Raw genomic sequence first — 21740 nt, forward strand, 5'->3', positions numbered from 1 at the left:
ACATTTCCTTCCAAGCACGTCTCACATTCATCCCCTGGGAATCATCACCCTGCCACGTCTCCCAAATGCTGTGAAACTAAGACCACACTCTTCATAACTCGGTCGGTTCCTAAGGGCTGGTTGTAACTCAGGTTGGTTGTCCAGCCTAGTCCTGGATATTTACCTGGGTGCATGCCATAGATAACAAGAGGCAGATGAATTGTCCATTAATCTGATCAACCCAGTTGTTTGTATATCAGGCCGGTCATAATTTGAGGTCCATTGATGCCAAAATTCAGGTCCTTCTGATTCCAGCGCTTGCGCTATTTTCCCTCTGCGCGTGTTACTGAAGGAGGAAGGAATGCTTAGAGCTCACACAGGGCATCAGGGAAATTATTTGTCTTTTTATAGTGCTCCCTTTCAAGGACGTGTGTTGTCTTCTCTCCTCTCGCGAGTCCTGAGTCCCCTTTATCAGTCGCTCCCCTTCCCCCTGATTCTCATCGGGCTTCCGCTTGGCCTAGTGTCCCAGGGCCCCGGCTCTCATCTTGCAGAGCTGGGCACTCCTGTCTCAGCCGCTGGGGGGCCGCCTGGCTCCCCGGGCTCGTGGGCCTAATTAAAAGGCTGACCCCAGCTCCTCTTCTGCAGAGCCTGCCTTTCCTTCTCGGCATGTGGCCTCGGAGAAAGCAGAGCTTCCCAGGGTAACTGGCCACTGGGGGGAAAGGTGATTCTTCTTTCCCATCCTGATCAGAATGTGGCAACTTTGTACTTTGTCTCCTTAGTTCCTTCCTATCTGCTATTTCCAGCGGCAGCGGCAGCTGCTGACCTGGGAAAGCAGGACAGTCGGATGCTGCCTGATTCCCAGAACAGGAAGCAGTGGCTTTCATGCCCAAAGGCCCTTGCCGGACAGAAACATAGAAATGGTTTGAAACCAATGGTAGCGAGGGTGCCTGGTGTTATATAAGCCCCGGGCGCTCAGTGTCTGCATGTAGACCAGTGGTTCCCAGTTGGGGTGACTTTGTACCCCGGGTGACCCCTGGAGGTGATTTTGGCTGTCTGCACAGGCAGGGTCAGCGTGCTTGTGGAAAGGCGGTGATGCTGGTAAGCATTCCCCACGCAGTACTGTCTGACCGGGAACTGGAGCAGTGAAGGTCAGGAAACCCTGCCCTGCCCCTGCCAGCTGGGGTTCCCCTCCACCCCTCCCGCGGTGAGCTCAGAGGTGGCCAGCCTCCTCTGTGAGAGCGAACGGCAGACAGCCCACGGCAGTGACTTATCTGTAGTGAGCTTCCCACAAACACAGCTTCTCACTCAGCAACGGGGCCTGACGTCCCTTGAACACGCACCACTTCCAGGCATGGGACCTCACAGCGAGGGCAGGACCCCGGAGGCCTTGCAGGGAGGGGAGGCAGTGGTACCCGTGGTGGAGGGCGGCTAGCTTGGTGCTGCCTGAGAGCCACTGTCAGACCAGCCTGGGGAAGCTGCATGTGGGTGCCCAGCCCCTGCGATGCACTGCCTCTGGGGGCACTAGTGAGGGCTGCTCAAAGTGTCTGCGGCTGCCTGTGTGAGGGTGGGGGTGGCCAGCCTGCACATTCCAGGCACAGCACACACCCGTCACCAGAACCAGTGGACCGCATCCCCACACTCAGGGGGCTGCAAGATGTGTGGAATTCCTAGATTCAGGTTCAGAAGCCATCCGTGCAGTCATAGGGCTCCTTGTGGCCCCAGAGGGGAGACCTGGACACACACCGCGTGCTGCAGAAGTGCTCCAAAGCCCTGCTTGCTTCTGCCAGGCCAGGCAGCCATCCTGGGCTCTTCCCAGGAGGAAGGGGCTGCAAGTTAGGGACCCGTCCTCGGCTCAGGACCAGGATGTAGGAAGGGTCTGCAGCTGTCGTGCAGAGTGACGGGAAATCCCTGTGGGGAGGAGCGGGGCCCTCACTCCACCGTGCACATTCTGCTCTCGAGGTACTTTGCTCAGACACCCATTTCCAGGCCTGGCTCTCGAGACTGAGTCCCATGGCCCAGGTTGGAGTCTGAGCGTTGGAACGTCCCCCGGGGTTTCGGTTGGGAATGTGAAGGTGCCCACGGGGTGAGATGCCAGCCTCACCACGTGGCCCTGCACAGCCAGGAGGAAGACTTCTTTTTTTTGTTTGTTTGTTTTTTTAAGTAGCACAGAGTAATACGATGTGGTGTGATTTTTCCTGAACGGTTGGGTGGAGACCCGGGGAAGTGCTTGATAGCGGGGTCTGCCCACGCCATCCACCTCTGGAGCTGCTCTGCCGCCCCTGGCAGGGACCCGGGTTCCCCCTCCTATCCTCCAGAGCACTTGCTCCTTCTGAAGCACCCTCTGCCCTGGCTCCAGCGCTGGTCCCTCCCTTGGCAGCCAGGCCTGCCCTCTGCGGCTTCTGTCCCTCCTTTCCAGCCCTGTGGGAGCCCCCATGACGGCCTCCTGCACAGAGCTGGGGGTCATGTCCACATCCTCCCCATTCCCAGTCCCCCACTGGACACACATGGCCTCTGCCAACAGCCAGAGGCGGCTGGCAGCACTCAGGCTGGATGCAGATTTCGTCCTGAAAGTGGGTCGTGTCCTTTCCACCAGCCCCTCCTCCCAGTAGTTCCCAACACACAGCGCTGCTCATGAGCCCGCCCTCACCCTGGCCAGTGCAGGCCGCCCAATGGCCTGGTTTACTCCACCTGGCTTCTGAGAACCAGGTCAGCCTGCTTCCCTGTCCCTCTGCAGCCCTGCCTCGCCAGCCCGGGCTCATCTTCTGGCTTCTTCCTGGCTTCTCCAAAGTTCACTGTCAACCAGCCAAACTCATCTTTAAAACGGAACAAAGCGGGGAAAGTGTGCAGACCAGATTCCCACACCAGCGCTCCGGCAGCTTCCTCCGCACACAGAAAGGCTCCGAGGCTGTATGTCCTGCTGGCCAGGCCCAGCGGCTCCCACCCTGCTTCTCTGACCATCTGCACCTAGTGACCCTGCTCTTTGGCTGAGCTCTGAGTCATCCCCATCCCCCAGGCTCCACCCCTGCAGGTCCAGTCCACCCCCGAGCCATCTTCCCTAGGCCCTGCTCCAGCTGTGTGCTTGGCGCTTGGTCTCCCACCAGTCCAAGGCTATCACCCCGCCCTAGGGAATTGCTCTCCTAGCATTTCTCAACGGTGGAAATGACCCTGATTCGCTTTGCTGTTTGTCTTCTTCCTGACCCTACTCTGGGAAGAGAAGCTTCAGGGTCTGATCAGCCCTGTGTCCCTGGGGTGTTGGAGCCACACCCAGTCGTTGCCACCGAGTCCTTGCCCAGTAATTTTGGGGACTTAGCAAATGAACACATTTAGGGGGTCAGAAGAGCATCCCACATAGGACGCGCCACATCAAGCGGCTTCTTAGCCTTGCAAAAAGAGCTCCAAGGCCTCTGTGATTCTATGTAATACAAGTCTAACAAAATTTTTTTTTTCAGTACCGGGGATCGAGCTCATGATCTTGCGCTTGTGAGGCAGGAGCAGTGCCACTAAGCTACATCCCTGGCCCAATTCTGTGAATTTTTAAAATAAAGTGTCTTCCTCTTTGTTACCTGCTTTAGAAATGTTTTGTAACAGAGCTGGTGTCCCTTATGTAGAACAGAACGTGTTGTCACTGTGCCCAGTTTCTGGCAGAAAGAAGCTCTTAGTGGTGGACCCTCAGCAGCACAGTTTTAAAAGTAGTAATAGCTAAAAGTTAAAATTACCTTAGATGATTTTCACCTGTTTCTGACTCATTACGACCTGAGCCATTAATTTCCTACATGAAGACACGTGTACCACAAGTGCCAGTTGACTGCTCTCCATGTGCCACCGGCTGCCCTGGCCCTGGGAGGACAGCAGCAGCCACACAGAATTCCCGAGTCTGCCTAGGATCAGAAGGAAAGACAAAGCAAAGCGTCCTGTCAAGGGAGGCGAAGTAAAATGAGAGTGAGGGATACCTGGGGACCCCCATGTTTACCTGAGCATGTTTCCATCCGAGAGGGAAGCAGTGACACACTCATTCCAAGGGTGCAGTCGGCCCTCTGCGTTGGTGGGTTTCACATCCGAGGACTCAGCCAACTGTGGATTGAAAATACTTGGGAAAATTCGCCTCTATGCTATACGTGCAGAGACATCATCATTCTCTCGACAACACAGCATAACGTGTACCTTATGCTAGGTGTTAGCTGTAATCTAGTTGATGATTCAAAGGGCCGACACAACAGCTGCAACCTCAGGGCAACTGGTTTTGCCTCGTACGTCTTGAAGCAGCGCAGGACGATCTGGTCCTGGTTTGATGCCACTCCGAGACCAGCAGGATACTGGCTTCGTGTGTCTGTGGTTTGCCTAAGAGTCCAGGAGTTGCATTCAGAAACTCAAGTCGCGTCTCCCTGGAGACTCTTGTCACCTCGCAGCAGAAGTTGGCCAGATCTTTTTCAACCACCTCTTGCTTCCTATCTTAGGTTCACAAATATATGCAAAAGGACAGAGACCTACAAGGCTTGAAAAAGAAATAAAGGGGCCAAGAAGAAAGGAAGGAGTGGAAGTAAGCATTAGAGGAGAGTGATCTAAAAAAAAAGAAAAGAGGGCCAGGGATATAGCTCGTGTTAGATCGCCTGCTGTGTAAGTGCAAGGTCCCAAGTTCGATCCCCAGTACCAAAAAAAATAAAAAAGAAAAGAGAAGTCATTGTAAGATGATGAGGAAGAGACAGGCGCAAAAGGTGACCGCTGGGTAGCTGATCAGGGTTGGCTTCAAACCCACCACGCATTTTCTTCATCGCTGTTTGTGTCTTCGGTTTTGTACCCCTAAACTTATCTCAGTGAACACATCATACATTACATCCGTGCTTTATTATCTGACAGGATTATTAACAGAAAGTGGTATTAATATTAATTACACAATGATACTAAAAATTTTATATGGCACAGAGGCAGATAGTTATTTAAAATGACTTGAAATTTTATCCTTTTCTGTGAAGAAGCATTTTAAACATATTTAGTTATAAATGCTGTTTTAATTGCTGCATTATTTCTGCAGTGGGATTTTAAAAATCTTATTACATTTGCAGGGAAATGTTTCTATATGTATTCTGGAGTCTCTTAAACTGTATACTTATTTGCAGGGATGCAATTATAATTACATTTAAAATACAGAATGGTAAAGGGCTCAGGCTCACTAGTAAGAGCACCCTGTAGCTCTCACACCTGATCTTTGCGTCTAGCTTTAGTAGAAGAATCCAGCTCCCACGTTAAAGCTACCTGCCGTGGTGGTGGGGTGTAAGGTAACAGGTTCACCTGCCATCTTTTCAGGTAGTCACTCTGGTTCTTCGTAGTGTTCGTGAAGAGTTGGTGCTTTGTGGGTTCTGAAGTCATAACTGAGATGAGCATAATCCTTAAGAGATACTTCCTGGGGCTGTGGATTTAGCTCAGCAGCACCACACCTGCCTTGCAAGCACAAGGTCCTGAGTTTGATCCCCAGTACCAAAGAGAGAGAGAGAGATATTTCCTGTATGTAAGGAATAATTTTAAGCTTAGCTTCTCAAAACCAAAAGCTCATCTGTAAGCCGGGTGCTGCCTCCTCCTCCTCCTGGCCAGGGGACTGACTCCTCTTTCTCTTTGCTAATTTTCGCCCTGTCTTTGATTTCCACCTAATAATAAAGCACCTTGCATAAGGCTGTTAGTGGGTGGGGGGGCTTCCTGTGTGTGGTTCTGATTTCCAAAAATGGGTTTTTTTCCAGCTAAATACATCCGTTACAACTTTGCATATCATAGACTATTGTCCTGGGTGCTTACAATGTCATTTAAAGGAAAAGCATGGCTACGGTAAATCTCCCCACTATGCTGAAACAGTCCGGAGGCTGAAAAGCACCTATGCGGCCAGCAGAAGAGGAAGACTGACTGGCTGCCAACCCTTCCAAGGGGACATCACGTGTCCACTGCTGCTTACGCCACCTGGAAAGATGCTCATGAAACACAAGATACCCTTGTCCTGTGAATCTGCTTCAGCAGTGCCAGGCCAGTGTCCCACACCCCAGGGCGCTGTCACGGGCTGAGCTGGGACCCTCTCGGTGGCATCACCCATCGGTCACTCCACCAGATACCTGCTGTTACAGGGAAGGTGGATTTCAGCTCAGCGGCAGAGGTTTCCGTCTGTGGGCCCTTGGGCCTGTGGCAGGGGTGATTTCACTCTGCATTGGCCCCAAAGTAAAAGGTGACTGTGGCTGAGGGCAGAGGGCAGGGCGCACCCCTGGGCCCTGTCTCCTAAAGCATCCCACATCTGCCCCCACCAAGTTCCAAAATCCAAGCACTCATTTAGCAGGCGAGCCTTCAGGGGATGTCGAAGATGCCAAGCCTAACACTGTCCCGCTCGCTGGCCCTCATACCCATCAGGTGTCCCCTTCTCAGAGAAGCCTGCTGACCGTGTTTAAACTGCTGCCCGCTCCCCGCTCCCCTCCGCCCTCGCTCCCTGCATTTCCTCCCACCGTCCAGCAGCCCCTGTAGCTGCCATATTGCTGCCCATCTCACCTCCCCCACCCCTGGAGTCTAAGCTTCCTGCAGGCAGGGACTCGTTGGCATCGGCTAGCAGATCTCCCGAGTGCGCCCTGCTATCTTCCATGTGCTGAGCCCTGGATTAAGTAGCTCAGCGGTGTGACCTGTTAAAGCTGCACGACAGTATGATGTGCCTTTTTTCTCCTTTTTCTTTTTCTTTTTGAGACAGGGTCTTGCTGGTTGGTCCAAGCTGATCTTGAACTCACTGTGTGGCCCAGGCTGGCCTCTATCTCGTGCCAGTCCTCCAGCCTCAGCCTCCCCAGTTCTGACGTTACAGGCGTGTGCCACCATGCCTGCTTTGATTTTACTTTTAAGTGAGAAGACTGAGTCTGGGAGCATTAGAATCCCCTAGCCAAGGTCTCACGGTTGCTGAGGGTCCAGTGTGAGCCCTCCCTGCCCGTGGGCCCGCCGTGCTCACACATGCGTTTACCCCTCTGCACGACGCGGTGAGCAGTAAGAATGCATTGATCTAAGTGAAGTGATTTTCAGCCATGTGTTTTGTGGGTAGAATGCAGACCAGGAGGGGCCGGCGGAGGGCTTCTGCTCACACTTTGGCTCGAGATCCTTGGTGTCGCACTCTCATTTCTCAGAAGCAGGTGTGGGTGAGGCCAGCTGTGTGGTGATGGGAAGCTGTCCTTGGCTGCTGGTGGCAGAGCAGGGCCGCGTCTGTGACCACGTCAGCCCAAGAGCAGGGGCGGCAGACAGAAGGGGCCCATGTGCTGGTCACGGGAGTCCCCGCAGCCAGCTGGAATCACAGTGCAGGTGTGCACTGCCCACCTCATGCATGAGAAGCCGGCAGCCTCCCGACCTTGTGTGGCACTCTTTACACACACGGATCACCAGTCTGAGCTTCCTTGGGTGTGCACAGTGACATAGTGATGTGAGGATTCTCAGAGGCTGTGTGTCTGTCTGCCCAGCCCTCCTCCCTCGGGTGCATGCTCAGCCTGCACATGCATGTGTGGCAGATGTGAACAGGCTGGGGCCTGTATCCCTGTACAGCGTCACTGGTGACGTTTTCCTGGAAACGTGTATTTGAGCGCAATCAGTCAGAAGTGAGCCGCAGCCCAGCAGAGAGGGAGGCAGCGGGTCTGTGTTCTGCCAGAGGAGCTGGAAGGCGCCGCAGAGTTCCTAACATGCCTCTCTGTCCATCTGCCTGCCTGCCTGCCTGCCTGTCTGTGTGTCTCTCCTCCACCACTTCCCTTTTCTCAGCTCCTTACTGCAGGTTTGCTCGGGTCTCCGAATATCCACAGTGAGGTTCCTTCCAGTGCGCCTTTTTTGTGTTAGGACCATAAACACCATTCTCCCTTCACCAATATCGGCGTGTTCTTTTCTCCCACTCCCCACTGGTCTTCACAGGATAATCAGAGTGTACTTGGCTGTTCAGCTGAGCTCAGCCTGCCACGTTGCAGCTTCTGGGCCCTGGGATGTGCTGCCTGTCCCTCCCAACAGCAGTGGCCCTGAAGATCAGAGCCAGGGTGTGTGTGAGGAACAGTTCTGCATGGGAAAAAGTCTCCTAAGATCTAGAATATCTAGAATTAGAACGCTGTCTTGAATTCCCCAGAAGTCCACACCAATTTGTTCCTTTTCTGTAGCCAGGAGGGCACTAAAAACAGCAAAGAAGCTGCTCCCGGGAGCTCTTCCCTGCTAGGCCACAGAGAGGGCAGAGGTGTGTGCCTAAGTTGGGAAGCATGGCACACGGGATCTTGTGTCCAGCCTGGGCCCTGCCCCAACACAGCGGATAAGTCCCAAAGGAAGACTCCTAGGCTCGTGCCGCAGGAAGCCCTCTCTCCTGGCTACGGTGCCAAAGCCTGAGCTGGTGAGTGGGAGGGTGTTGCAGGGTGTGGGCAGGGTCAGAGACCAGAGCTGGACAGGAGAGAACCACAGATGCTTGGAAGCCTTCCGTCCATAGGAGCTGGGGTGCCGAGGACCAGCAGGGCGGAGGGGGCCCTGGGCCACCTGGAAGGCCCCAGTAGTCGCTGATTTAAACAGCACCCCAGTGGGCCAGAGGCCAAGGCAGGGGAAGAGGGAAGAGACAGAGCCAGGCTGTGATGGAGGGACAGAGAGCGACTGCAGAACCCACTCCGGCACCCACGGCTCACCCTTCCCCAGCCACAGGGGCCGGCTGTGCTTAAGGAAAAAGAGAAGAATGTCGGTTATTATGTCGGGGACACAATCTTCTCTTTCTTTTTAAAGCCGTCTTCCCCAAAGATGAACCAGTAGGATCAGACTGGAGTTGATTGATACAATTTTAGCCGGGATAAAGAACATGGTGTAAACATCACACAAATATAATCCAGGTCTCCGACACTTTATTTTTAGCCCCCAGGATAAAATCCAGATTCCAAATCAGAAATAATATGATAAATTTCAATGGAGCAATTTAAGTCCTTTTTTAAAAATGCAATTTTGAGTATTAATGTTGAATTATTCATTGTTCTTTGCCCAAAATAAATGTAAGCTGGGGTGTTTTAGGGGGTGGGAGGTTTGGTTTGTGGTTCTTGCTGTTTGGTTGGTTTTGTTTGTTTTGCACCACCTTAGGGATTGAACCCAGGGCCTTTGCACTGAACCTCCTCCCCAGTCCTTTTTATTTTCACTTTAAGATAGAAGCTCACTAAGACTTTACATTGCCTGGACTGGGTTCGAACCTGTGATCCTCCTGCCTAAGCCTTCTAAAGTACTGGGATTACAGGTACACGCCATCTGTTTTCTTTTGTCTGCAGAACTAGGGACTGAACCTGGGGCTTCTTAACACACTTGTCTATATAGGCGCTCCATCACTAAGCCACTGCCCTTAACCCTAGTTTTTAAACATCTTTATCATAGAGATTATACTCTTGATTTTTCATTTGTGTGGAAGTGGCAAAATAAAGACACAGTTATCTGAAATTGTCAAACTTTTGTTTTTTGGTTTGTTTGTTTTGATGCAGGATCTCACTGTGTAGCCCAGGCTGGCCTTGAACTCTTGGTGATCTGATCCTCCTGCCTCAGCCTTGAGTGCTGACATTACAGGTGTGCCTGCCACACCCAGTAATAATTATTAGACTATTTTAACCACTTGCCAGTCCAATTATTTAAATGCAGGATGACCAAAAATAGCATTTGTTCATTAACTTTATAAGACGATATAACCGGAAATACAGAATGAGAATTTTACCAATCTATTCAGTGTGAGAATGGACTGGCTAAAGTGGCACCTGCCTGGTGACGCTCCGACTGCTCAGTATGTGCACAAACGCATCACCACGCTCACTCGCTGACTCGCTGAGGGTGAGCTATGAGGCACTGACAACCCTCGAACAGCTCTTCAGGAGTGAAGCGGCCCTGGTCCCAGGTCCCAGGGGTGCCCGCAGAGCAGCTAGTGCAGCCATTCCTCCCCCTTTGGTACCTGGCACACTTCAGCCAGCTCAGCTTCTCCATCTCCATCACGCTGCAGGCTCACCAGCGAGCAGTGTTTTTTGGGTGCAGCGGACACCATGAGACTTGGCAACTGGGCACACGTTCGGGGCCAGCAGGCAGAGGACCACGTCCACGTCCCACAAGACCTCTTCCTAGTCCAAAGCTTAGGTAGTCAAAATTAATTGGCTTTCCTTTGAACTCAGCTTTTCTCATCATGCTTGGAAGAGATTTCAAGTAGGATGGAGATTGCAGAGCCCACGTGTTAATAACTGTGGTGGGAAGCAGGTGCAACCTGGGTTTTCCCAGGCAGAAACAGTGATTGGCACCCTGGGGAAGGTGGCTCACCTAAGTGCCCTTGTTTGGCACTGTGCCATCCTTCACTGGTACGGCGTGGGCCTCACATGCCCGCTGGTCCCCTGAAGCAGCATTCCCATCAGCAGACTGGGTGGCTTGATGGATGCAGGGAGCCATCGGGCACTTTGACAAGACCATGTCCCAGCCACAGAGGTCGGTGGCAGCCAGTGGTCCACTCCCTCCTACTGTTCACACCCCATCTGGTTTGGAGACCCACTGCCGTCCTCCCTACCGAGTTGTTTTCAGGGTGACTGTGTGGCCATGTGGCCCAAAGTGAACAGCCTTCAGCTGCGTCTTCTCATTGACACCTCACAAAATGGATTCCAGTGGCCCAGGTGAGCGCCAATCCAGTGAATGTGCTGCCACCATCGAGACACTCGTGGGTTGGCAGTGCCAGCACCTCCTTTCCAGGTGGAGGAAGTTAGAAGCTTGGCCCTGCCTCACCCCTGTGTGAAACCCACAGCACAGCCATTAGTCAGCAGCAGCAGAAGACCTACCCTCCTCTCTTCTCGGGGCCAGCCAGTAAATCATCTCACACCTTTTTTAAACTCCATAGCGCAAACCCTCACATTTAAATATGGAGGCTTTTTTAAAAGTTCACTTTAATCAAAAATATTTACGTAGCTAAAAGGTTACACAGGTACAAGCCAGGTCCCCGAGGAGGCTGGCGTGGGTGCAGTTTCAGGCAATGCAGTCTGGTTCCGCATAGGTCTGTAGCAGTAAACACTGGATTCTTCTTAAGGGCTTTGGCCTACAAGTTTTTTGTGTCTTTAAAGCCACAATGTTCTGTTTTGTTCCACTGCTTCCCGGGGCCCAAATGATGCCCCACCCGGAGTGGGCATAGGCGTTATTGCCATATCAGTGACTCAGGCGTTGCTCATGCGCAAGCAGGTGGAGTCCTTGGGTGTCGTCAAGGTCGTGGGATGCTTGGCCTCACCTTCCCGTTGGGCATCTCTGTCCCTGTCACTGGTGGACCCCGCCTTTCCGAGCTGCCCCAGAAGCTGGTGGCTGAGCGGGGCCCTACACTCGTGACTGGGGCGGTTGTCCAAGCCCTGGTGTGGCAGAGAGGCAGGGGGTGGACGGGCTCCCTCTCAGAGGCACCCAACACTGCAATGCTAGTGCTGTCCGGGCAGCTGGGGAGCCACAAGGCCCCTCGGGCTCAGCCCTCCTGCCCACTGCAGGGGAGAGGCGTGGCCCGGAGAAGGGAGTCTTTCTGCTATCATTTTAGATATTGTAAGGTGTGGTTTCCACGAGGACCAACACAGAAGGGCGGTTGACTGCTCATTAGCATTTAATTTCACCAGAAGATGCTCTGGTGTTTTCTACAGTTGAATTCAGAAATGACAAAAGGTTACATGCTATGCCCAAGGGGAAATAAGATATAATTTATCATCTTAATATGTTGGTAATTTATTCTCCAAAGTGCTTAAGTTGTGAGACTATGTAGGCTGAGTTTTCAGCTGGTGGTTAAATAGCATTTAAAACCCTTAGGTCTTAACGTATACCACCATTGGTGGACCCGGCTTCTATTTCTCCTGCATTCAAAGGCTTTGCTCAAGTTTAATTCTTCAAGCTGTGGTGATCTTCTGTGGCATAATCTTTTTTATTAATGACCTTTTTTTTAAACTTGGCACCTGTTCTGTGCTAGGCACTCCTGTACACTAGGCACAGCTAAAGTTGTTTTTAAAAATCCAAAGGAACGCGGCAACATCAGGGAATTGGCCTGAGAACCAGACCACAGCTCACAGAAGGCCATGAGGGGGATGAAGAGGGAGTGGCCCCCGCAATGCCACTGCTGCATAAATTGGGGTGCTGCCTGTGACCCCACCGTGGTTCACCCAGATCTGATCGTAGATCCGCAGGACCTCCCTCTTAGATATCTGTTCCTCTGTTGGTGTCAGTATTGTGGGGAGTCTTTTGTTTTAACTATATTGGGTGACTGTTTGGGAAGACTGCCTTCCCCCACAACAGCTATTTTTTGGGGCAGAGGGAGGGCCCAGCCTGCCAGCGACCCTCTGTGCCGTGCCACAGTTCCTTGCCGCCCCAGGCTTTAGCATCATCCACAGCCATCGCCCCATCTGAGATCTCCATGTGAGGACTGGATTCTCTCTAGGCCAGGGCTGTGTCTGTTTGCCCCACCCTGAGTACATGGCGGGGACTCAGATGGCCTCCTCTTGTGCTCTGGAGGAGAACAGGTATGCGCAAGGAGGCAGGTGTGCAGAGCCTCCGTGCTCCCATCTCCTAGGTGAAGATTCAGGTTGAAAGAGTTGATGTCCTCACTCACCAGACCAGAGTGCATTCTGCTCTTTAAAGTCAAAAAGGAAACGGATCCCACTCCTGCCCTTTCATGACATCCAATGATAGTTCACAACCAGATGAGCCCCTCTTAGGTCTGGGTTTCTGTCTGTCACATTCATATAAAGCACAGACACCAGTGGTCAGTGGTCAGCCGCGTGATGTCCACAGGTGGCCGGCACAGGTCTCAGAGAAGCAGCTGCTTCAGAGGAGTCTCTCTCTGTGCTTCGGACAGGAGGGATGCCCAACATCTCGGACACCCCGGCCAGAGCTCCAACCAGTGCTGGCCCTTCTGCTGAGACCCTGTGCCTGCTCCAGCCGTGACTGGTAGTTTGACTCTCTGCGACTTCTAATGGGAAATTTGTGTTATCACAGAAGGATCGAGCATCCAGTTAGCTTCTCGGTTTAACTGAGTTTACTACTAGGCGCATGCCTCATCTCCCCAGCCCGCTGTGCCCTTTTAGCCCTCCACGAGGAGCAGAAGCTCTGTAATTTAGCAGCTAGAAGCACCAAACTGAGGAGTGGTTGTGGCTGATTATGTAAAAAGAGATGAGGCTGGAGAGAAATGAGAATCTCTTGCAATGATTCCATTTCTGCCTCACAGTCCTGCTTTGGAGTGCCTTTGCGCTGTTCGGATTACACCCGATTAATTTCAACTTTGTACATTTCACAAAAAAGCAGCTGGAGAACAGTCTGATTTTTGACCTTTAAACATCTGACTTGCATTCCCAAGCATGCTCCTTCCAGTTGCTTTCCTCCCTGGGCCTTCTCAGACATTCTCTGGTGATGGCCAGGCAGGAGGAAAAGCTTCCAAGGATGGAGGGTTCCCTTCCGAAGCCTGTGGTAGAGGACAGGAAGGAAGGGAGACCCCAACACCTGACAGCGCATGGCGTTGGAAAAAGCAATAGGCACCTGGAGGAACAGACTTGGGGAAGAGCATTCTCCTCTGCCCCACACAGAGGAAGAAGGGTTGGGGAGAGGGGCCATTATTCCCTGCTCCCAGATCAGCACAGGACACGCAGGACGTGGGGTCATGTGGATCTGCCATGTGGCCAGTGCACAGCAACTGGGCCAGTCCCCAGCCCCAAATCCAGCTTCAGGGCCCAGGTCTCCTGCCCCCTGGCCTCAGTTTCCGGGTCCCCCTCAGCCCTGGCCTGACTCCCAGCTCTCCCCTCATGGGCCGGACTGTCCAGCAGATTTTTTTGTCTTCTTCATTCAGTTGTTCTGTAGCACTGAACACAACTACCTTCCCCTCTCTTCCTGTCTGTGTTTTGAGAAGTGGCCTTTTTGAGACCAGGTTGCATAAATACCCTTAACCGGTGTGAAGCGCGCAAGCCAGCTGTCGTTTGCATCTTCGCAGATCTGTGTACCTGGCCCCACAGTCAACTCCGGGGCATCTTCATTTCCTGGAGAGAGAAGCTCTGTACCACAGTTCACGTTCAGAACTTGTGCTCTTTCTGCAGGAGCTTGTAAACATTATTTTGTGAACTCAGGACTTCCGTCTGAACGAAGATCGGATTTCTTCAATTCCAGATTATTTGGCTGAATTTACAGAGATCTTTTGGTGCCACTGAAAAGCCCCAAGAAGGAAGCCCTTCTCCCCTTGTTTCCTCTCCACTCTCCCCCTGTGAACGCCTTTCCTCCCCGTTTTTGTAACTCAGCGTAATGCTCTGTTGTCTCTTCCTTTCCCCCGACACCTGTCATCTTCCCGGGCCCCCCGCTGGGTCCCCCCTGCCCCTTCTGACATTGTGTACCCCTGCCTGCGCGGCAAAGGGAAGCGCACAATAATGCCAGTCTCTGAAACGTCTTCAGAGGTGGGAACAAGTCATCCTCCTCCCGCTGCAAGCCCCGTCAAAGCGCGAGAGCAGGGCTGCGGGTTTGAACGGTGACTTCACACTCCCCTTCCAACAGGGACCCGAGATGTTGTGATCTCCTCGGGTGGCAAAGGTGGCCCGTTCTTTATTTACCGGCCTCCACATCTCTCTGAGCTTCAGAAAGGACAGGGCCCTTATTAAAGATCCAAATTAGCTTCTTCTTCTTGGCCAGGGAGCAAAGCAAGTGGGCTTTAATTTACTAGTTCCCACAATGACCTCTTCCCGAGTTTGTGGAAGGCCTTGGCCCTCGACTGATTTTCCCATGGCACCGACAAATGACTCTGTCTTTGATAAATCGGGATTCTTTTCATAGCAGAAAAAAAAAAAAAAAGATTTTACTAATGTATCTAACACTGGCAAAGAGGTAAGTCAAGGCGTGTGTGGAAGCAGGAGAGGGAGGGGACCAAGTGCATAAGCCATCCTGTCCCTTTTCTTTCCTGTTGTCTTTCTTTTCTTGTTCTCCGTATAGATGCATGCTGTTTAGGAACACATGGTTTAAAGTGTCTGTGTCTTTAATAAACACGCAGAACATCAGCAGTCAGCCAGCCTTTCAGGAATCCTTTACAGCTTCTCTGGAGTGTGGGGATTTCCTGTAGTAAGTTCCTGGCGCCCTGCTTTACACCAGGCTCACTGAGGAAGGGTGGCCAGGGTGACCCTGCGGGGGCCCACATCTCACTGGGGTACAGGCTCCCGGGCCAGGGGAGGCCCTGGTGTGGCTGGGGCTCGGGAGCATGGGCCCAGGGAGGCCCTGTGGCCACAGCAGGTGCTGGAGCCGTGCCAGCCCCAACTCTCCAGAGTCAGAGTTGGAGGGCCCCAGCTCCCAGCACTTCCCCTGGGACACGTCCAGAGTCCCAGGAATCCCAAGATGGAGTACGGTTTGTGACTGTCACCCCATACCAGAAACCTCCGGGCACATGGCAGCACTCTCACCCAGGCAAGCCTGTAGCAGTTCATCAGCAACAGCCTGGCTAATGATCAGCTGGGCAGATAATCGGAGGAGAGTTAATTGTAAGGTTCGATATGGCATCTTGTCAGCAGAGATAAGTTGTCACGTTTTCCACTTGAGCTGAAACTAAATGATTGTAAAATAAGTTATGAGTGTCCTTGGGCCTGTCTGCTGGAATGATAGCTAAGAATACATTCCTGGCCCATCAGTCTGGAGCAGGCTGCTGGATATTTATGCGCGCAGAATGTTATTTTATTCTCCCTCTAGTCATGCTTGTCAGCTCTGCGAGTGAAGAGTAAAGCTGTACCTCACATCCCAGAGCTAGCAGGGCCTGCAGATTGTGACCATTACTGCTCAGATTATATATGGGGTGGGGGGGTGAGCACTGACGCCCGATTGGGGAGAACTAATGGCCAGCACTGAATGCACCAGACATCCCAGCCGAGCACCCTGCACCTTGGGCCCCCGAATCCCTGCATCACATCCCTGTGACGTGGAGTAATGAGGCGCTTGCTCTTTTAATCCAGCATGGCCCACGTCTCCATGCCTGCATTCAATGCTGCCAACAGTCCTCATCCTCATCCTCATCCATCCCACTACCCAGTAATTGATACAAAATGAAATGCATTCTTGGTGCGCAGTCAGGAGGAGCAGGGATGTCCATGGCCTCTGCTGGTGGTCATGGCATCTCGGGCAGGACTGAGGGCCTCCTGGCCCGGCTGGGGAGCCACACGAGTTGGAAGAGCTCAGTGCGGAAGCTTTGGATGCCGAGTGCTCGCATCTTAGACTGGGGCTGCTTCCCTCCTCTGTGCCCCCTCAGGGAGCAGTTTGTTCCTGGGCGCTTGTGTGCCCCCCATGCACCCCCAGTGCAGCAAAAGTGGCAGTCCACAAAGTAATCATAGCACCCTGGTTGTCCCCCTCTGGCGGGGCAACTAGGGTGAGCTTCCCAGGGCCTGGGCCATGGTGTTGGGGCATTGATGATGGGGGCACAGATGGGTCCCTGCCTTTCCTGTGGCCTGATCTTGAAAGTTGCTTCCTGCCTCGGTTTGTCTCTAAACTGGAGGGAGCAACGATGGTCCCCCTGGGTCTGCCTTTGGGCCCCAGCCCTGGGGTCTGCAGACCGGGATGGGGATGGTGCTTCCTGGATCCCAGGACCCCGAGTGCACCTCGGTGACTGATGTACGCTCCTCCTCCTCTGACAACAAATGTCAGGGGCTTTCGAAGGCCAGTTGTGCTGGCTGTCATCGTGGAGATTGCCATGTTTGCATTGCACCAGTGAGGACCCTATATCATCCTGGAAGTGTGCCTCCGTGGACCCCCGCCCACAGCCCGGACAAGCACGCTGTGCCTCTCTTCTCATCCCTCCCCCACCCCCCGTGCCATTCCTGGGCCTTCTGACTCAGTGGCACCTTCATCTGCCCATCAGCCTCATTCTCTGGGCCTGCGGGTCCCTGGCCAGCTTCACGGCCTTCTGTGGATGTGGAGCAGTCTTCGCCTTACATCCCACTCCGTCTATCCATCTGCACAAATGGCACCCTTGTTGTGGGAAGACTCCCTTGTCCTTTCTTGTCCCAGAGACACAGCCCAAGAAAGAGTCCCTTGCTGGAGGTGTGGAGCAGGAAATTACATAGGGATTCTTTGCAACCCTTCAGTATTCGACAGAAGCTGACTCAGGTGCACACTCAGTAAGTGGGGGTGAGTGTGGGGGAGAGCCTTTCTCACTGTCAAGACACCTCATTCCTGGCCTCGGTTGCCCACCTGAAAATAGATCCCCAACCACTGAAAGTACACAGGACAGTGTCTCGCGCAGTATCGTGCTTGTGGATAGCTCTAAACCGAATCCCAGAGTTGCTACCATGCACTTACTTGCCTGTTGCACCCTGGAGGCAGTGCCACCTGCCTGTGTGCGCCTTCATAAAGCTCTTCTGGATGAATACTCTCAGATTCCACTGTTGACCCCAAACCTGTCACAGGCGACCTGCTGGGGCGGGGGTGCATGGGGCCCTGGGTCCACCAAGCTCATGTGATGGGCACTCAACAGAGAAAGGGGTGCGTAGGCGAGGGCTGGGCAGGAGCAGCCTCTCACGGGCCCCTGCTTTGCCTCCTGGGACTCAGATCCCCTGGTTTCTTTGCTGTGTGCCTATCATGAATCCTCAGCAGGGTTTCCTGTCCCAGGAGGGAGAAATGAGCCGTGTGGGGTACACCAGAGGGTGATGCAGCCCCATGGGGCTTGTCTCCTGCTGAGGTCCCTGCCAGAGCGGGGCGCTGAGGGCCACAGCAAGGACACGTCTCTGGCTGGAGTGAGGACATGGACAGCATCAAGGAAGGACAGGCTTCAGAGCATCTTTGCCCTAAACAGGGACAGATCCAAATACTAGTGGGGTGGCTGCCTGGGGTCCAGGGAGGTTTTGTTATAAGTGGGAGCTAAGCCAGTAGTACTGCATGAGAGGAAGTGGGCACGCAGAGCCCATGGCAACTGGAGACGGTGGGTTGTGACGCCTGCTTTTGGTCGATGCTCTCTGTTCAGCACAGTGGAAAGTGAGGCCATAGAGGAAGGCATGGAACAGGAGAAGCAGATGCCAGCTGCCTCCAGGAAGTGGGGGAAGATTTCCTTCCGGAGTATGCTGAGGGTACAGGGCTAGTGGCCACGGTCTTGGAGACTGAGGAGCCACAGGTCTGTGGGCTGCTGTTCCATGCAGGGAGGTGGAGGGAAGGGAGCAGAGAGTGTGGAGTACACGGTGTGAGTTTCAAGCTGTGGGTGACACCTGCCATGCTGGGTAAGGAGAGAAGGGTGGAGGTGTGTGGGTGACCAAAGTGCAGGAGGATCGCCAGGTGAGCCAAGGACTCCGCTGGTGGCAGTCCTGGGGAATGAGTCCTGAGGAAGGGTGGCTGAGGTATAGGGAGTTAGCACGCAGCAAGGAACAGTGAGGCAAGAGCCAGCCAAGAGGACCGGGAGGCCACACAGGTGAGGGTAGGGTGAACCGTGGGCTTGGGGTAGGCAGTGTGGCCCCAGATGCAGCCTCCTCTAAGGAGGAGTGGTCTGCAGGTAGTGAGCACTGAGCAGGGCACAGAGGAGGCTGGATTTGGTGTTCACAGCTCCCCTCTTGGACAGCATGTACACAGGTAGGGGAGAATGGCTTCATTTAGCACAGCATGGCTCTAGCCTTCCAGAAAAGAGACCCTGGGGTGAGGGAATTTGCACCTTCCGGTGAGAATTCCAAAGGCATATGTCCTGAGGGTGTGCAGGCAGAAGAGCCGAATAGCAGCCACTTCCCCAGGGTACAGATATCCACTGAGGGCAGAGGGGTTCCGTGTGTGGAAGACAATTCTCAGCATGCTGGGATTCAACCACATGAGGCCTGGAGCACCTGGGGCTGCACAGTCTGATGGCCAGATGTTTCCACAGGTGTGGCCAGGTGGCCCCGGGCAGGCACTCCAAGCTCAGTCCCAGGGGAAACACGGTGCTGCTGAGGGTGCCTGGGAGAGCCAGGATGCACAGGGGCGCTGTGGTACAGCGCTGTCTTCCAGGGCAAGGCAGTGGCATTACTTCTGAGTGTAGACTTCTCCACCAGACAGCTTCTTCCACAAGAGCTGGGAGTCTCGCCCTGAACTCTGAATGTTGGGTGTGCATTTGCTGGTCTTCCGCAAGATGCTGGGTGAGATTGTTTCTTGGTTTCTAGGCAAATTCTGGACATGTGAGCCGGCCCTGAGACTACAGTGTGTGTCTCCTGGGCGCCCTAATGATCCTCAGAAGCCTCCAGGTGCGGACTGGTGCACCTGACGGTGTTTGGCTCCTTCCTTGTGGAGTCTTCCTCGTTGCTTGGGATGGGCAGGCAGGGAATGCCGGGAAGGCCCATGGCAGTGCAAGGCTAAGACCGGGACCAAGTGCTGCTCGTACACAGACACAGAATAACCGCACAGTGAAAGCCACTGGAACACAGAGGTTCCAGTGCACCTGGAGTGCAGGACACGAAGGGAACAGCCCTTCATCTGTCCTTGGGAGCAGGAATGCAAGTCAGGTTCAGAGAGCCAACGGCAGAGGCCTGACTGCAGGTCCTCATGTCAGAGAGGCGGCGTGTTAGTTTGGAAGCAAGTGTCACCAGCTCCAGGCACCAGAAGGAAGGCGAGGGAAGGACAGATGCAAACAGACACAGCTGTCACCTGGATAGGGTGCCCGAGGGACAGGGTGGACAGATGGAACCATGGCCCAGGCAGCAGGGACAGCTGGATTTGCCTGTCTTGCGCTTCAACCTCCACTGTCAGAGCTGAGCCCTCCCAGGATAGCACAACCATGGTGACCCCTTCTTTCCCGTGGCCTGGTACCAGGCCTGGCTTAGAGAGGACGGGTCAGAGGCGGACAGCTTGAAACCATGGCAGGAAATATTTTAAATGAGCAAAAATATTCACTGTAGGGCTCGAGCACTGAATAACACACAGAAGAGTTGTTTCTGGATACAGTGATGATCCTGGGGTCTCTGGGACTGGCAGCTTCTGCACACTGAAATGGTACCAAAGAATTACACATCTGCACCCCTGATGTCTGTACGGAGGGTGATTGAAAAATATGGTGGGGCTGGGGATGTAGCCCAGTGGTTCCAGTGCCTGCCTCGCAAGCGCAAGGGCCCGGGCCTGAGTTTGATCCTGGGTACCAAAAAAGAAAAACATGGTAAATGTGTAACTTTAAACCTTATTATAGTAAAAAACACATTGCCAAGAATAATGGGCTTTGTATGTTCACAGTGAGAGGGAGTATTTTCAGGGTTTGTAGTATTATGTCTTTTACCGTAATAAATATTTTCATTTAAACCTTCCCTATACTTTTTGATTGCCTCTTGTTAATCAACCATTTACAACAATTTCTGTCAAAACACAAAGTGTGCATACACTCACGCACCTTACTCACCAGATCTGGCTCCCTGTGACTCCCAGCTCGTCCCCAAAGTGAAAATGACCATGAAAGGTCAATGTTTGTTATGGATTCAAGACGTGGAGGCGGCCATCATGGTGCCACTGTGAAGGCTCATGGAAGGGGCTTTGCAGAACTGCCTCAGAAGTGAGAGGGGTGTCTTGAGGTGAATAGCAATGTGTCTTTTACTGTAATTATTTAAATGTAAACATTTACCATATATCTCATAGATCTCATTCAGCATGGTATTTAAGATTATTGGGTGCAAACCACGACTTCTAACCACTAAATGTAGCGTTATGAAGCCCCGGATGACCTGGAGCTGGATGGGAGACAGCCCTAAGCTGACTGCGTGGTCCAGCCAGGCCGCAGAACCCAATCAAGGGCTAGTGTGGCTCACATGGGAACAGGGCAAGTGGAGAGGCTGAGCTGGCGAGGAAATGGTGACTTTGGGGAACAGCTTGAACCAGGGGAATTTGTGACGCTCCAGGGGGGTAGACCAGAAGACTAGCATGGAAGCCAGGAGCTGGGGAGAAGTGGAAAGGTGTCAGCTTTGGCAGAGGGAGCATGAGGGCAATGGTTGGCGCCTGGCCCCTGTGGCGGCACCCTGAGGCCCAGCTCTGACTCTTGCTTTCTCAGGGATGATCCTGCAACATTTAGAGTGGCAGATTAGTGCGCAGTGCTCAGGAAGCAGCTCTGAGCAAATGCAGTGCAGTGCTGGGCCGAGTTTTTAGTGTCGTGAATCAAGACAGCTCCAGACCCGGGAGGCACACACCACTGGTCTCCTCCACTCAGCTCCATGACCATCTCTTTGGCAAAGAAATAATAATAAATAGAGAGTTTGGCTCACAGTGAGTGGTCGTATCTGTGCGCTGGTTTTAAAAAACCTTTCTAAGTGGCTTCAGTGAACCGAAACGGTCAGGTCCACTTTATCAACTTCCAGGCACTATTGCAGGACATTGGCAAAAGAACCAGCATTTTCTGGTTTTCACTCATTGTAAAGCGTAGGGATGTAACGGTCATGTGCAGTGTTTGGGGGGGGGACAAAGAACCTGGAACACCTCATCTCCTGTGCACCCACAGAAGCAAAGCAGTTCATTTAAGGTGGTGCTTTCCCGTGAATTCCTGAGTGTCTTTATCTCATTCCCAACATGCCCAGCTAATGCTCACCACTTCGCTGTCCCAGAGATCCCAGGTTCTGAACACAACTGTCTAGGACTCGGGCCACACGAGTAGAGAATTTTCAGTCTCCCTGGTATCCGGTGGTGCTGAAACAAGTGCCTGCTTCTGGATGGCAGGTGCAAAGGCCCTGGGCCTCCAACCCAGTGGTCTTGCAATTGGATAGTGTGTGCAGGGCCTCACACGATGTCAGAGAAACATTCATCTATTGCCATTGCGGACCTCCTTTCTTCCTTTCCTTACCTTTTCATTCTTTTGCCTTTTCCGGTCC

General features: G+C 53.1%; 1 protein-coding gene across 8 annotated transcripts in view; it reads left to right on the top strand.

Moving 5' to 3' along the window:
• The window catches only part of Agap1 (ArfGAP with GTPase domain, ankyrin repeat and PH domain 1), a 468989-nt gene that overhangs the window by 343566 nt on the left and 103683 nt on the right, over window positions 1–21740 (top strand). The window lies entirely within an intron of this gene.

This window comes from Fukomys damarensis, unplaced genomic scaffold (assembly GCF_012274545.1).
Source record: "Fukomys damarensis isolate Sample0158 unplaced genomic scaffold, DMR_v1.0_HiC HiC_scaffold_16, whole genome shotgun sequence".
In the NCBI taxonomy this organism is placed as follows: domain Eukaryota; kingdom Metazoa; phylum Chordata; class Mammalia; order Rodentia; family Bathyergidae; genus Fukomys; species Fukomys damarensis.